At 35.5% G+C, this 17,218-nt stretch overlaps 1 protein-coding gene across 1 annotated transcript in view; it reads left to right on the top strand.

Annotated features, from left to right (window-relative positions):
• LOC150107773 (neprilysin-1-like) overlaps positions 1-17,218 on the top strand; it is a 129,952-nt gene that overhangs the window by 38,630 nt on the left and 74,104 nt on the right. The gene's annotated exons all lie outside the window — the stretch shown is intronic.

The raw sequence follows: 17,218 nt of genomic DNA, 5'->3' as shown, positions 1-17,218 counted from the left end.
AAATAACTAAACTCGTAGCATTGTTTTAGTACGATTATTAAATCTCAGAGCAATAAGGTTAAGCTTCACTTAATAATGCAATATGTGTGCGTGCGCGTGATATCCCCAAAATATTTTAATACATTACAAGCTCATGACGAATGGGGATCGATTTAAAATTTACGTTCAGGGATGGAATCTCGAGTTGCATGTTACCTTGAATCATGTAGTATAGTTTTGTTTTTAGCATAAACTACTATCAATAACTAAAGGTTTAGAACGTCATCATTACTGGAAATATTCCCATAAGCAGTCGTCATGTGAGTTATTTTAGGGAATATTTGTAGAATACCAACGTTGATCTTTCACATCGACATAAAGATTTTTTTAAAAAATTTGCCACGGCATACCTTGCATCGGCAAATTAAAAATGCATTCGAATAAATTTGCAAACAATTTTTTTTTAAAGAAATCTGTAAAAGATTACTGTATGGTGTTTGAAACAAAAAATAAACAAAATTAATCTAAACATTTTTCAAAAAAAATTTCAAAATTCAAAAGAACGTTCTCTTCCTTTGTTTATTTTGCTTCGAATGAAGCAGGCAATTAATAAACACTTTTCTTTATTTAAACACCACTAAAAATCCTATTTTCAAAACATCGTGAATACCAAGGCTTTTAGTGCCGTCTCTTGACAAGTAAAAGAATTATCCCACTTTCAACAAATTTGAACGAAAAGTGTAAAAGTTCTAAAACGCTTCGAACGGCTGTTGTTTTAGAAGTACAGTTACCCCTCGACTTACGTCCGTTCGAGTTACGTTTTTCAAAGATACGCCCGTGATCCCATAATGGAAGAAATAACATTTTGTGCAACATGGCCCCTGCACACCCAATTAAAAAACCTGGTGAAGAATCACAGAAAAAGAGGCACGCAATTGATCTTGAAACGAAATTGCAAGTTCAACGACAAGGTCCTATCGGTGATTGGAAAAGTTACTTCCATCATGCATTGAGGACCTGAACTAAAAGCGCATACCTCTTAGAACTATGACCATAACCGCTAAGACACTAAGTCTTACTACGAATTCAACGCTTCTTCCGGTTGGTTCATGAGATTCAAGCAGCGTTTTGCACTGCATAATGTGAAAATGTATGGGAATCTGCAAGTTCCGATGAGAACGCTGCCGAGGAGATTGTGGAGAATTGGATAAAATTATTACAGAGGAAAATTATTTGCCACTGCAAATATTTATATGGATGAGACCTTGTTTCGGAAAAAAAAATGCCCGAGCGGACAATTCATCCACAAAAAGTTGAAATCTATGCCTGGTTTTAAGCTCTTAAAGACCATGTTACGATTCTGTTAGGGGGTAATAATATGGCTGAATATATAAAATGAAATCATTTGTGATATGGCACAGTGGAATCCACGAGCCTTGAAAAACATTAGGAAGCATACTCTTCCAGTTCATTAGCAGAGATATAAAAAGCCGTGGATGACTCAAAAATTGTTTGTGGATGCCTTATTCAACTGTATTGCGAGTGAAATGAGAAGTCATTGTGTGTAAGAAAATGTAGAATTCAAAATTTTATTAATTATAGATAATGCTCCAGGTCATCCGTCTTTTATCGGCGATCTTCATCAAGTTCAAGGTTATGTTTCTCCCTCCAAACACTACTTCATTGATCCAACCGACGGATCATTGAGTTCTTTCAGTAATTCTGGAAAATGTTCAATATTTATCATGTTATTAAAAATATTGCTGTAGTTTGGGACGAAGCAATCTCTCAATGTTTGAGTAGCATATGGAAAAAGACATTAAAAAGGTTTGTGCATGATTTTGGAAGTTTTGAAAAAAATGAAACCTTTGTAAATTTGAGTGAAGAAATAGCCTAGCAAACAATCTGAATCTCGAAGTGAATGATTACGACATCGTTCAACTCATAGAAAGTGCCCCTGAAGAGTTGACCAACGAAGAATTGGTCGAGCTTGAGGAACAACGTGTTGCAGAAGAGGAAGAACGAGAAAAGGAAGAGGTAAAAGAGAAACAAGGACAGGTAGCTAAACAATTCACAGTGAAGGGTTTTGCAGAAATGTTCTCTGCAGTTAGAGATGCTCTCAAAATGGTTGAAGACATGGATCCAATGTTGAAGGCTACTTATTAGTAGAAAGGAAAGTACATGGTGCATTTGTTTCCTATAAACAAATTTATGATGGAAAGAAGAAGAGATATAAGAAAAGCACATCGGACATTTTCATCCAAAAAACAACGATTACACCAGAAGAGCCGCAGCCTGGTCCTTCACGTAGGGAAGGTAATGAAGATGCGATTGTGGAGGAAGATTTGGGTGATTATTCTCCTGTTTTATAGTGGCACTAACGCACAGTACAGTTTTGTAAGGTTTAAAAATTAAAATGAGAGTATACTAATTCCTGTTAAGTCCCTAAGCCCTATTAGTCTGTTGATTTAATGTACCGACTTACGTCCTGCCGGATGGAACGGAACCCCTATGTAAGTCGAGGGAATCCTGTATTTGTATACATACATATATATTTTTTTAAAGAATGTAACTTTAAAAAAGCATCATTGGGTCTTCAGTTATATCGTGGTGTAAACAATATGTGTATTAATTTGTGTTAATTTTCGTTGTAAATGTTTCGTCCTAAAATGCAATACGATAATTACTTGTAAAGCTTATTGCATGCGAACATAGATGGCGCAATTAGAAATGTTTGCAAAAGCTGGAGAAGCGAAAAATAAAATAAAAATATTCCTATCATAATGGAGAGACGGCGGGAATTGGAAAAGTATTGTGTTATAAGGAAACTTCCGCATATTTATGTCGGCGGTTCTTTTGCCAGGTGAACGTTCTCCCACATCACCACCAAAATTAAGGTATTTTCAACATTTCAGTAAGCTCATGTTCCCCCCTCCCTAAGTAAGTGTTAGGCTAATTGTTTCTCTTTTTAAATGTCCTCTGTATCTTATTTTTAAAAAAAATCAAAATTAATTATATTAATTTTAATTATTAATAAATTTTCTTATATTTGTTATTTTACATTATATTAATTTTGAATAAAAAAGGAATTAATTTTTGATTATGTGGAAACACCCTTTTCGTTTTTATATACAGAAAAAAATAAAATGCCATCTTGAGAAATGGTATCAATGTATCAATGTACCTCGTGTGGTGGCCGGGCTAAGAATAACGCTACTGCAACCCATGCATGTCGTAAGAGGCAACTAAAACGGACGCAGAGTTTCGATAGTTTCGCTCTCTTAGGTTTCTCCCGGAATTTTGCTCCCGGTGAGGGTGCAAAATTTCTTGGGGATGCCCTGAGAGAGTATTTTGAGTCTCTCGGGAGGGTGTTCTCCGGCGTGGCCCGTGAGGGGCCTTGCCGATGGATGCTTTGCCCTGGAATTTGAGCGGTTCTGCTCGATGGTAGGGTGAGCCTGTCACCGAGCTGGACGATCTTTCGGCCACTATGGAGTGGTCTAAGGATCGTCTTAATTTTTAGAGAGCGCTTTACTTATATACCGCGCTACTGTAGCCCATACATGTCGTAAGAGGCGACTAAAATGGGACGCAGAGTTTCTCTCTCTTAGTTTTCTTCCAGAATTTTACTTTGATTTCGGGAATTTGCCCTGAGAGAGTATTTTGAACTTTTCCCCGGAATATGAGCGGTTCTGCTCAGTAGCGGGGGGGGCGTCACTAAATGGAACCAACGCTGAGTTTGGACGATCTTTCGGTCACTCGTAAGGAGTGATCCGGGTATCGTCTTAATTTTTAGAAAGGACTTTACTTACATACCAACTCCTCTGTAGCCCATGCATGTCGTACGAGGCGACTAAAATGGGTACCCAGGGAGGGTAATGGATGGCAATGCTGTACTCAATGAAGTTTTAACTGAGGTTCGGCTATTGCTGTTACCCTCCTGCCATGATCAGAGCTTATAGATATTACCCATCCATACATTTTCTTTTATAGATAACGGGAAATATGAAAAGCATTTTTGCTTCACCCATCTAGCAAAAAAAAATTTTTTTTAAAAAGGTTACCGATGTCAACTCTCAGAGTAATAACTGCTGGTAAGATTATAGCTTGGGAACGGTTGTGTTGCGTTGCAGACTGGGACAAAATAGAAATACTTAAACCTAAGTACATCATCAGTACTGACTTTTTTTTTTTTTTTTTTTTTTCCGGGATGAAGAAGCTCTAGTTTCTGGGTCCAAAATGCTTTCCACCTCCGTAATGAGACAGGATAACTCTTCTTCAGCTGTAAAGTCCTTATAAAGGTTCTTGAGTATTTGGATCTGGGTCTTTGTAACTGAAGGCCATTGTCCTACCGACGGAATGGGGGATGCTCACACTGGAATGCCAAGATTTTTATACCATCCTTTAAGCTTAATTTCCTTTTTTTTTCTTGTTAACTTTCAATGTCACGAATAAATGGACCACCACTTATATAGCATCTCGTGGTAACACTAGAGTTTATACAAAACCGACTTTTGAAAAAAACCGGTTTTCGAATTTTTACAAAAAAAAACAATAATTAACACAGCAAAAAAATTTATACTTATTTTAAAATTTTTCAGTTTATTTAATATTTATGGAACTAAAAAAATAACAAAATAAAATATACTCCATACAAAATTAAATAAAAAACGAAAATAACTAAAATCCGTAGAAATTGTAGATTTTTATTTCATTTCGTATTTTTCTTCAGGAAACGGGATTTCAAAAAACATAAAATGTCCACCGAAAACGATTACTTAATCTTGTTCTTATTCTGGATACAAAATTGTCTGAAATAGAAAATACTCTCTCACTGGCTACTGAACTTGGTTTTACGTTTTCAGGGCATCAAATAATAAATCTAAATTCTTTGTTCTTTTATTGGTAGCCTCAAATACTGAAAATTCGGCCTTCAGTGTGTTTAGATTTGATATTATTTCTTCAGGTTCCTCAAGAAACCCATGAATTGACTTTTCTGGCTTCTTTTAGAATATTGCCGTGATTAATAGTTTCTCAGTCTCCGATATATTGATCATCGGAATCTGTTTCCATACAAGAATTTGGATATATTCGAGACAAAATATTTTTCCAGATAACTTAATAATATCGAGTTTTTGAAGCTAGTGGAAATACACTCGATTTCTTTGGTGAAATGTTTTGTGGATTTTGCAAAAAGCAAAAGGGTTACCAATCCAACTTGTCTTCTTTCTTGAATTCGTATTTCTAAAGAATTTAATAATTTTCTAACTAATTTCAGTCTTTAAATTTTTTAGTTCATTTAACAGAAATTCAAATATGCCTTCACTTGTTAATAAATTGATATCTCACCACCCTAAGGCCTCAGCTGCTAGACGTACTGATCCCAACACTTTAAGAAGCTCCATGATTTTAGGATATTGAGCTTCATTCCACATACGAGAAGCACCAATATCATTCAAAGCTAAAACATCACATTCTTTTAATGTTATAAATCTTTCAACCATACCTTCAAAACTATTCCATCTCATTTGGCAGTCAAGAATCGGACTTAATTCGTTTCCTTTTTCTTGTTTATTCATTTATTTCTATGTATTCGTTTATCTCTTATGGTGGAAGCTAAGTGCGATTGCAGAAATGTGAGTATTATACAATGTTTTGTGACGTCAAATTTAGCGGATAAACCATGTCGATTCAGTAATTAGAAATCATTCGTACTAGTTAAAATAGTTTATTATCGGTTGTATGTTATGACCTCCCAGTCAGCAGCCTGCTTTTATTATAATTTAAATGCGTATTATCTTATATTGTTTGACCTTTTCCTAAAGAAATGTCTGGTAAACATTCTTCGTTTATTTTTAATTTTATTGATGACAATAAATGAAAAATTGACTTAATAATAAACCACTCGTTTACAAATTAGCTATTTTTGTTAGCGTATTTCAACTCAGTTGCTAATTAACTGCAGTCACGTGCTTCGCTTTCCAACCGGTGAAACTTTTTTTTTTTCTTTTTGTTCACTTATCGATTCTGTAAGGCGTTTTCTCCTGCAGGCTTTGATTCCACTACGGAAGACACCTTCTGTTTAGCTTCCTTGCTAATTACTGACAGCTGTGAGGATGTAGATGAGCGCGCACTACAGGTAAAGATTAATTATGCGCACTTATTTCACGACTAAAATTAACATCTCCATAACGGAACTCCTTGAAAAGCCTCATAAAGTTAGAAAAAGCCTTCCATCCATCACACTTTGTGGTTCTTTTAATTAACTTTGTTTTCAAAGTTAGCTAATTGACTCAATTAATACGCATTCTCGCTTGCGGTGAGATGTAGTTGGGAAAGAAGGCGGTTGAATGTAAAATGGCAACGGTGCTGAGCTCCCCATCAATTATCTGAGCTCGTTCCCTTTCCAGAAGATGGATATTTTTATGACAATTAGGAGTAAAAAGCACTTACACTACCCACTCAGAAAAATGGTGTATTTTGTTAGTATCGAATGGAGCCACACGAGTCCGAATTCGGCTTAGAACTACGGTATCGTTAATACTGCAATGAGAAACCCTTTAAATTCGGAATGGGGAAGAGAGAGTAAGAACTTTAGAGATGGAGAGGACAATGGAAGTTTTCAAAGACCCAATGAATGTTGCTTCCTTTGAGAAAAAGGCAAAGCTCAAAGGTTCTAGCTTTGATATTACTGTGTTATCTAAAACTATGCAACAATTTAAATGTTCTTATGCTGCAATGATGTTTCGGGGTTTTAAGTGACAAGAACTTAAAAATGAATAAATCAGCTAACTTCTTTTATTCTCTTATAGGGAGTAGGCGAGGCCTTTATACCCTATCTACCTTTTGGAGACTGAGTGGGCAGTTAAATCTCCACCAGTAGCCAATCAGAGATAGCTGGCCCATGTCTATCACTAATTATAGAAGCCACCGATGAAGAGACTGGCAAACAAGTGCTGCCATCTCTTGGTACCTAACCCTAACAAGATATGTCACTGTCTGAAATAATGTGGGTACTACGGTCGATTTTCTTGAGTTTATGGGATAAAAAACTCGAGTTTCCGGAAAAAAAACCCGCTTGCCCGTGCTAGAAATCGACTAACTCGGGAACCGGTCGAAGAGAGACTTTAAAAAAGTTCCTTAAGTCAGCGACTAGACTTGAACTGACGTTTATCTTCGGGCGGCCTAGCGCAGAAGATGCAAGCGTCATTTCCACTGAGCTACACAGGCCTTGTGAGAAGCACTTGAATCTTTTTATTTCACGACAATCTCATTTCCGAAAGTTTGTATTCTACACTCATGAGCAAAACATTTTGACCATCCAGCAAGTTTCCCAACAACCAAAATACACGTTTGGTCGGAAACAGTTAGATGGTGGCTAGGAGGATTGTTGTCATGTACCTCATTGGGTCCGCTCTTCTCCATCGCACACACCTAGACCGCTGATTCAGTCCCATCGAACGTGGTTAACGCAGCATCCCCCTGTCGACACCAGTGCCTCATTCGGTCGTTGAGCTCCGCGACGTTTTTCTGTCTAGTTGGCTAGAATACTATGGACACCTTGCTTGGTCTAGTGGAGCCAATGCTAAGGCAGGTTCCAGCGGTTATTTCTGCTAAAATACATTACGACCACCTTCGTAGTAGCGTATTGCTAAAGGGGACCCAAAACGCTACTAGGAAGGTGGTCATAATGTTTTGGCTCATGATTATATTAATACTGTCAGTGGGATAGTGGTTAGAAGCTGTGAATAATGCATTGGTATTTTATGACATTTCAGGCCTCTAATCACCAAGGTGATCCATCTAAATACTTAAATGTTACTAGTAAGAAGATTTAACCCACGCTTCTGCCAAGGCAAGACATCACTGGATCCTCTTAACACGTTTTCCCACCGTTAATGCATTTTTGATTTCTTTCTTCGTGCATTTTTCAGGTATTAAATTAGCATATATTACATTCGTTCTATTAGAGCAGTTCAAAATAACAGGACTAAAATTTTTTCACTCTGTCCGTATGGATCTTCTTCAATTTGGGATCTTTAATCAGAATTGTAACTTCATATCAATTTTGGTCTGAATCGAACCATAATCAGTAGCAAAACGCGAGAAAATCGTTTGAAATAATAAAAAAATTGTATTTTATAAATGACAATAAATAAAGATAGTAAATCCATCTATAGTTAGTACATAAATCTAAAAAAAGCTTCTAAAGTTCAATTGTTGTACGTCACATTACAAGAATTTTACTAAGCAACACTTTTTTTTAAAAAATAATAATAATAATAATAATAATCTTCTGCTATTATTTGCGTGCAACTGTGTGCGTGCGTGCTGAATTGAATAGTAAACAATAAATAAAGGCTTTCTCTTAAAACTTAGATAAAAAGAAATTTATTATTATTATTTTCTGGCATTTGTTTTTCAGCATGGAATAAAGGGAACTGAAAAATCATTCAGTGACAGCTATTATACTTCTTATTTCCTTAGAATATCATGCACACGCACAGTGAGATTTTTAGCTTATTTCCGAGCGATATAATGTGCGATTGGAATGTTCTACGTTGTCTGGATCTTTCTCTTAATCTTAAGGGCGCCCAACCAAATCTTCGTTTTGCAAGAAAGAATTTATCGCCTTTTTCATGCAACACTGGCTTTTACACGTCACCAAAAAAATTATAAAAAACCTTATTTCTAAGAACAAAGAAATTTCTAGCTACTATAGTGCATTGGGCTTGAATTGTGCTGAATTTTCCTTTTCGCAAATCCTCTTATGTCGACTCGAGTATTAAAACCATAACAGCTGAATAAACATCAAAAGTGACACCTATCGGTCAATAAATTGACAGCAATATTCAGCAGTGCAAATTATCGTCTGACAGTGTTAACAATATCTAATTAGCGATGGCGAATTATGTTTACTTAGAATGTGATAACGTACGGTACCACGCGCGAAAAATCAGTTAAGATTAGCGCTGAATTCTAACCCCTGACCTTATGCAAATAAAGTTACATGTACAAGAAAAAGGAATCCTTTTTTCGGTGCAGTATTGCTTTTAATCTTTGAGTGGGAAAAACACTTGAGTTAAGAATCTTGTATTCGTGCGCATGCGTATGTGTGTGTGTGTGTTATCCTTGTTTTAACATACATACACAAGAAAGGAAAAAGAAAAATACCAAATTTTTAAATTTTACTTAATATATGATGACATTAAATATTTGCCTTTGTCTGCATATACGTAGACGTGTTGAAAAACAGCGTTTTTATTTTATTTAATTTTATTTTATTTTATTTTATTTATTCTTTTTTTATGTATAACGGGAATAGATAAACTCTTCGAATCCATATCTACACTTTTGCTATTTCCAGGGTAGAATGCGGATAAAATTGCGGTGGCATTCGGCTCCGATTCCGAATACTTGTTCGTTCCAAAGGCAAACAACTTATTTGACAATAAAGTTCTCGAGCCTTGAAATTCTTTGTGACTTTCATTTATCGATGAAAATAAATTGACGATTTTTTTCCCCCCAGAAATTTAGTCAGTATCTGCAATTTCATTTTCGTCTACTCATAAGACATGCTAATGTATATAATAATAATAGTAATAATAATAATAATAATAATAATATGTGCGCACAATAGCAGGGCAACTCGTAGCAAAGATGGATAAAGCTCCAAAGCGCTTCGCTGCTTTCCAAAAATCAGTTTAATATATGACGGATATCAAGTTGATTAGAACGTGTACTCCACGCTTTGGTCTTAACCAGAGAGAGACGAGAATTGAAACGTATAATATCTAATCTTATCGGCTTAATATCTGATAGGCCCAAAATATTAAACTGATTTTTGGAAACCTTCGAACTGCTTGGATCTTTCTCCACCTTTTCTCGAGTTACAGTCAAAATAAACGGAAACAGAAATTAAGAAACGTTTTAGTTAATGTAAAGTATGCTTGCTTTAAAACATACAAGGATTCATTTTTATTCATAGAATACATTTTTTTTCTTACTATCCTATTCATTCGGCGTACTGAGCAAATATCCTCTCCCCAACAGACGCCATACTGCAGATGAAGGAAAAACAGGTCGCTTTATTGTACTACTAAATATAGCACAGACACAGTTAGTGTTTGTATTGATAATTAATATAAATTGAGCAAACTACAATGAAAATGACCCTGCAATAATAAAAAAAAACTCTTCTTCCAGAGACACACTATACTCAGTGGCGGCTTGAAATCGTGGGGGTGCTGCAACTTTCGAAATATACATACACACTGTAAGTACAGTGCATACGTGTTTGGATAAAATATCAAAATTATGATCAAAATTTTAAAAAAAATTAAACATGAAAAAATATTGTTTATTATCAATAAAAATTATACAGTTTGGTATAATTCAAAATTACTTAATACTAAAATCCATTATCATAACCCCAATAATGTTCTAAAATAAAAACTATAACATTATTTAAATTAAGGGGATATTAAATTCCACATTGCTTTAAAACCGAATAAGAAACTCAAAAGGTCGGAATCAAAGAGTTTAATGACGAATATAGTATAACTATAAACGTATCGGCGACTACTAGCTTAAGCTAAAGCACGTAGTACAAATTAGGGCAACTCGTTGCAAAGGTCGGGGGGTGAGAGAAAACTATAACAAATGTTATGTCTTTAATTGTAATGTCCAAATATTTAAAGAGACGGAGTAAACACGATAAACACTACGAACACTCTACTACTGGCGCAAACTGCATATAAACAACAGTGGAACTGCGCGACGGACAGTGCCGCATTACGCTAATAGCTCGTATCTCAATATGACGTGCATATGCTTACGCGAATAGCAATGTGACACTGTGGTAAACACAAAACTGCTACAAGATGGATTTTTATTATTTTTTATACAAAATAAGAGAATTAAATAGGATTTTTGGTAATAAAATTAAATATTACAAGCAAATATAAATAAATTAATAAATATATTTATATATCGAAAAAAATTGGCGGTGCTGCAGTTCCGCAGTGCCTATGCACGAGCCGCCCATGACTATACTACTACTGCATGCAAGCAAGCAAAATAGTTTTATCGAGTTCCAACCCATGTATCTAACTAAACGCATTGTTCTGAATGCCTATTTAAAATTTTTAGGTGCACAAAATACGTAGTCACAAACCAGCCACAACTAATTTATGCGAAGTAAATTTTCAAAACCAAATCAATCAATGAATAACTTCCAATGAGAATCGCATTTCAGTTTTCATCTCTAATTTTTTAATTAAAATTTATTCGAAAACTTTCAAATTAGTATGTTTTACATGTTTAAAACTTTCTAAAAATGCGCCCGAAATCTGTGAGATACACTCTGATATTTTTTATTCCATTTTTTATTATTTGATTTCATTGGAGGAGGCTGGTCATAACCGGCTGAACTGATTTCAGAACACACTAAGAGGTTGCGACCCGCAGTTTGAAAAATACTGAGATACGCTATTATCAATGTCACCAGGAGTATCAGCATTACAACAAAGACGATTGCATTCAATTACATGCGAGTCTAATGAATGAGAACAGCTGTGCAATGTGGGTTTGTTCAGTGGAATTTGTGCTAGGCTGCCCCAAGATAGACTTCAATTGAAGTCTAGTTGCCTACTGCAGGAACATTTTTTAAGCCTTTGTTAGACCGGTTCCCGAGTTAGTCGATCTGTGGCACGAGTTTCCCGGAGGAAACCACAGTTTTTTGTCCCGTAAACTCAAGAAAATCGACTGTAGGACCCACATTATTTCAGACAATAACATATCCTGTTAGAGTTAGGTGCCAAGAGATGGCAGCACTTGTTTTCCCGTCTCTTCATCGGTTGCCGCTTATAATTATTGATAATCATGGGCCAGCTATCTCTGATTGGCTACCGGTGGAGATTAAACTGTCCACTCAGTCTCCAAAAGCTAGATTGGGTTAAAAGGCGTCGCCTACTCTTTATAAGGGAATCAAAGACGTTAGCTTATTATTATTATTATTATTATTATTATTTTTTGGCATATCTCAAATATCTGAACTGGAGAGAAAGAAGAGAGAAAATGTTAAAGTAGAGGGCTAACTCTGTCTTTCATTTTGACATGCTGCTCCCTTACGTTTGAGGTTTCAAGTTTCAAGTGAGAAAATGGTGAAGTGCGACACTCGAACACGAGTTGTAAACAGACAACGAGACTCGTCTCTTGCTTTGTTGTCCACGTGACAGGCTAATTGCAACCGTTTTGTCTGTCTGTCTGGTGTCTGATTGAAAGTGACCTCTGCACCTTAATCATTTATTCTAAAACTTAATCGCCTGTAACTTGGAATAGTTCATTCATTCAATCTTGTAGTTTCTCTGATCAGAAATCGGCAAAATTTCATTTATTTTTTACACACAGTAATGCAATGCATGCAAAGTTTCATCGCTTTTTTTTGCATTTACTCTTTAGGTGCGGTAAACCAACATAAATTACATATTTAAGTACATCGAATAATTTTGTTTCTAGAAAGGGAGAGCAAACGTAATTATGATATTACAAGACAGAGATTTTGAATTCATTAATTCTTTTATTAAACTCCGTTTATTACAGACATTAATTATCTTAACTAAATCATTTAATCAATCAAGTATTAATTACTTTCTGAATTGTGATATTGGCTAAATGCGGATATTGTTTGGTTATTACCACAGCAATAGGACGCACATCTCGCGTACAGACACATCAAAACATCATTATTCAAGATAATAATACCTTTTCCACTCTCTGTATGTAAGAACACTGTTTCATCCTCCGTGCGTCAATTTGCGCAATCTCAGAAGTTGGAATTCGCCAGTAGAACAGCACGAAAGAGTCGACGATAATGTTGCAATCGTGGAGAAAACTGACGATCCAGTGTGGTCTCTAATACCATTAGCCAATACCATTAAGCCTTCGTTTTACCTGATGGTCGGTGAGAACATGATTATTGATGGTTAATAATAAAGATTAATAATAGTTAAAATGTCCATTATTAATCGTTTACTACCATAGTTCATCTAGAAAAGAAGAAATGGGAAACTAAAAGGATGACAGCAACTACCGGTAGAACTGAATTCAAAATGAGAATACTCGCCGTAATTTGTGACGGACAGCTTTGTGCAAAACACAATGGTCACCCCAACTGGGGGAAAGAGGAAGTTGCAATCGTCTGAAATCTATTTTCAAATAATAATCACTATAACTTTGCATGCGTGTGCGTTACTAGCAGTGAGTCTATGTCTTGGACAGTAGGCTAATTTATTGCAATATTCAAAATACAATACAAATGAATGGCGATGAGTATTATTTTAAGAGGGTGCTCTGAAAGGTTCTCAGCCTAACAATGAAAAAACGAATTTGTAATTTCAAAATTATTTTTTTTCGTCCCTGTAGTGGTTCTCAGTAAGATCTACAAAAGACCCCTCTACAGCTGCAATCACCTCTTGATTCGAAGAAAAACGCTGACCAGCGAGGAAGGTTTTAGTTTTGGGAAGAGATAGAAGTCAGAGGGAGCCAAGTCTGGGGAATAGGGTAGATGTTCCAACAATTCATAGTGCAGATCCCTTAATTTTCCCATTGCCAAAACACCTTTGTGGGAAGGCGTTTTGTCCTGATAAAAGATGATTTTTTCCTTCTGCAAACCGGGTCTTTTCTCACGAATTTTTTCATCAAGTCTGGTTAAAAGATCGGAATAATATTCCCCGATTTTTATTTTTTTACTCTTTTCAAGATAATTAATAAACAAAATGCCTTTAGCATCCGAATACACCGATGCCATGACCCTTCCTGCTGATGGAACCGACTTTGTCTTCTTTGGCGCTGAACAACCGGCTTCTGTCCACTGTTTGTTTTGACTGCTGTTTGGATTCTGGTATGTAATGGTGAATCTAAGTCTCATCCAAAGTAATAAATCAACACACAAAATCAGTTTTATTCTTGTTAAAACGCTCCAAGCACTGTTCAGAGATTTTCATGCGAGTGCGTTTTTGATCTGCTGTGAGCAAGAGCGGCACCCCATCTTGCGCAAAGCTTTTTCATTCGCAATTCTTCATGCAAAATATATCTTACACGTTCTTTTGAAATGCCTATAGTCTCAGCAACTTCATGCACTTTTACTCGCCGGTCATCCAATACCATATCGTGTACTTGATCAATGATTTCTGGCATTGTTACACTTTTTGGATGTCCTTCACGTGGATCATCTTCAAGGCTGGTACGGCCACGTTTAAACTCGGCAGCCCATTTCTTAATTGTCGACAACGAAGGAGAAGAGTGCCCAGAAACTTTTATGAACTTCGAATGAATTTTGTTTGACGTTAAACCTTCTTTTATAAATAATTTTATAACCGCACGATACTCAATTTTATTCATTTCAAGAGATACAGACAACACTTTTGCTTCGGAGAGCTGTATAAAACAAACTACTTGATATAAAAAAACTACTACAAAAAACTACTACAAACATAAAAAAACAAACTACCTGTATAAAACAAACGACTTGCAATTTCGCATGGATGCTTATGACAGACGTACCAACTTAGAAAAGAAAAATTCTTGCCAGTAGTGTTGCCAGCTCTGGTCTAGACTGAGAACTTTTCAGACCACCATCGTATATGCAGACCTGTGGAAATAACATTTGTTTCCATAGCAAAACAAAAAAAAGTGTTATAGGTTTAGTTCTGGTCGCGCATCACTAAAACGTTTTCTAGATTTTTTTTTCAGACATTACACGAAATAGTGTTTGGCACGAACAAGCAATTTTTCTCAATCTCTCCTTTGTCTTCTTTTTTAGTTGTTTGGTTATAATTAAAATTATAACCATTCAACTAAAAAAATCGATTTTGAAACTCACACTATTTCAGACAGTAATATACTCTGTTATAGTTTAAGACAGCGATATGTCACAATTCATCTGCATACTCTCTCTCTCTTGATGTCTAAGAAATCATTGGCAGTCTTGGACTCAGCTATCGGTGATGACTAAAGGTGCACCCCAGCTGATATTCCAAAAAAAATTAGTTAAGACTAAATGCGGCCTGCTTACTGAGTTTCTGTAACGGAAATACATCCGAAGATTTATTTAACGAAATCAGACACGTGATTCTGACCTAGCTACCACTGTACATAGTCTTGATCCTAATAAAGCAGTGTAAAATGATGCTCAGCCGTGTTTACTGAAAACAGTAACCAGGTAAAAATAAAAGGAATATTTTATATAAGACATTAGAACGATTCAAGAGGATTAACTTTATTTTTTGTAAATCCTTATAGACAAAACCGAGTGATGCACTTTGGAAATGATTAAAAAAGAAAATTCAAAACCTTTTCTGAAGTATGCGCAAGTCGATAATGGATAAAAGCTAAACCACGGCTGTCTGGAACTCGTTAAGCTCGCTCTAAGCTTGGTGCAAAACCTCTTGAGGAGCCAAAGCTGCAGCGGTTATTGAGCAAGATGCGCGCAGCTAATTGCATTCCATCGGAGTAATCTAATATGCAATGAGAATCGGAGCAAATTCACTTTCATATAAATAATTAATTCGGGGCCACGGATGTGCTCTCTCTCTCTCTCTCTCTCTCTCTCTCTCTCTCTCTGTAAGTAGCTTAACGGACCCAGAAAATAAGGTTCGTAGATCCGTTGTAAACTGAGTACGGCTTATTCCACAGGCTCCCTACAGCTGCTTATTGCATTACGCCGGGCAATCTCCAAACTATGGACTGCGAACGATATAACAGAGGCCGTAAATCTGAGGAAGAATTATTTGAAATACTCAATTAGTGCAGTAAAGTCTGAACGGTTGTATGCTCTATTTTTAAAAATATTTGAATAAAATGTGAAAAGGTAATTTTTAATCGAGTCTTGTTTGTCCTCTCTTAAAGCTTGAATAGTTTAAAAGGCACAAAGTTAAAATTATTTTGTGTCTAACTCTTTCTTATTTGTTGTTCTTTCTTCTATCATTGTATTTTCTTCTGTCATTTCTTCTATCAATGTAACTTTTATTTTTTCACGACTTCATTGATCTATCTACGGGGCAGTGCACTAAATGGGAATACAATTATATTCTCCATTAAAAGGAACCAAAGAGCTGAATGTATTAAAAATTTGTGGTAGTAGTTCCTGAAAATTTTACTAGAGGGCACAAGTGTATCACATGTCGGCGGCGTCCATCTTTTTCTCAGTAATAGAACAGAATTTTAAAGTTTAAAGATGTTATACAAATGCCATTGTAATACTAAAATAAAGAACCAAACGGCTTCACTTCGGCGATGCAAAATTATATAAATCAAGTGGATATTAAATCCAACATCATTTCAAAGCCGAATACAGAAACTATAAAAGTTTCGAGCGAAAATTGATCAGAGAACTATCGATAATAGCCTAGGGAATACACGGGCGCTTTGAGCATGCGTGTATCCTGTAAAGTTCGGTTATGGCAACTCGTAGTATGGCGGCGAGTGTATTCCCGAAAGCTCTCTGGTCAATTTTCGCGCGAAACTTTTATAGTTTCTGTATTCGGCTTTGAAATGATGTTGGATTTAATATCCACTTGATTTATATAATGCCACTCTAATATTTGTTTCACAATTAAAGAAATAAAAGGACGTCTTTGTCTATGGAAGAGATTGTATTTTTTTAAGTTTTTCAACAATTTAAATATAACTCGACTCTATAAAAACTAATAAATCAAATTAAAAATTGAAAATGCATTTTATTTTTATCCCTTTATTTCATCCATTATTATTATTATTATTATTATTATTATTATTATTATTATTATTATTATTATTATTATTTTATTCACATAATTGATACGTGGTTAAAACAAGATATCATTTAAACAATTTTTTATAACAATTAAAAAATATAAGACTTATATCATTTAAACCACAATTTGACTGGTGACACAGAACAATTGAGATTCTACCCAAGAATCTAAGAATAGTCCGTCAGACAGCGTCGAAAAATATGGATTGTTTCAAGAAATGCTGTTTTTTGTATGTCATATGGGGTCACTTCATTATTTTTTAATTGCTGTAAATAGTTGGGCAGCTTCTTTGAAGTTGCACCAAGTGCACCGATAACTATTGGGATGACTTTGGTGTGTTTAAGTCACAGTCGGCTAACTTCGATTGCCAGATCTCGATATTTAGTCATTTTTTCCAGTTCTTTGTTGTTAATGTTGTTAACACTGGGTACTGCGATATCCATAAT

The sequence above is a fragment of the Typopeltis vanoorti genome, chromosome 4 (genome assembly GCF_054136105.1).
Source record: "Typopeltis vanoorti isolate ZY-2024b chromosome 4, IOZ_Tvanoo_1.0, whole genome shotgun sequence".
Taxonomy (NCBI): domain Eukaryota; kingdom Metazoa; phylum Arthropoda; class Arachnida; order Uropygi; family Thelyphonidae; genus Typopeltis; species Typopeltis vanoorti.
Note: the sequence above shows the minus strand (reverse complement) of the source record. Positions and strands in the feature narration are given on the sequence as shown.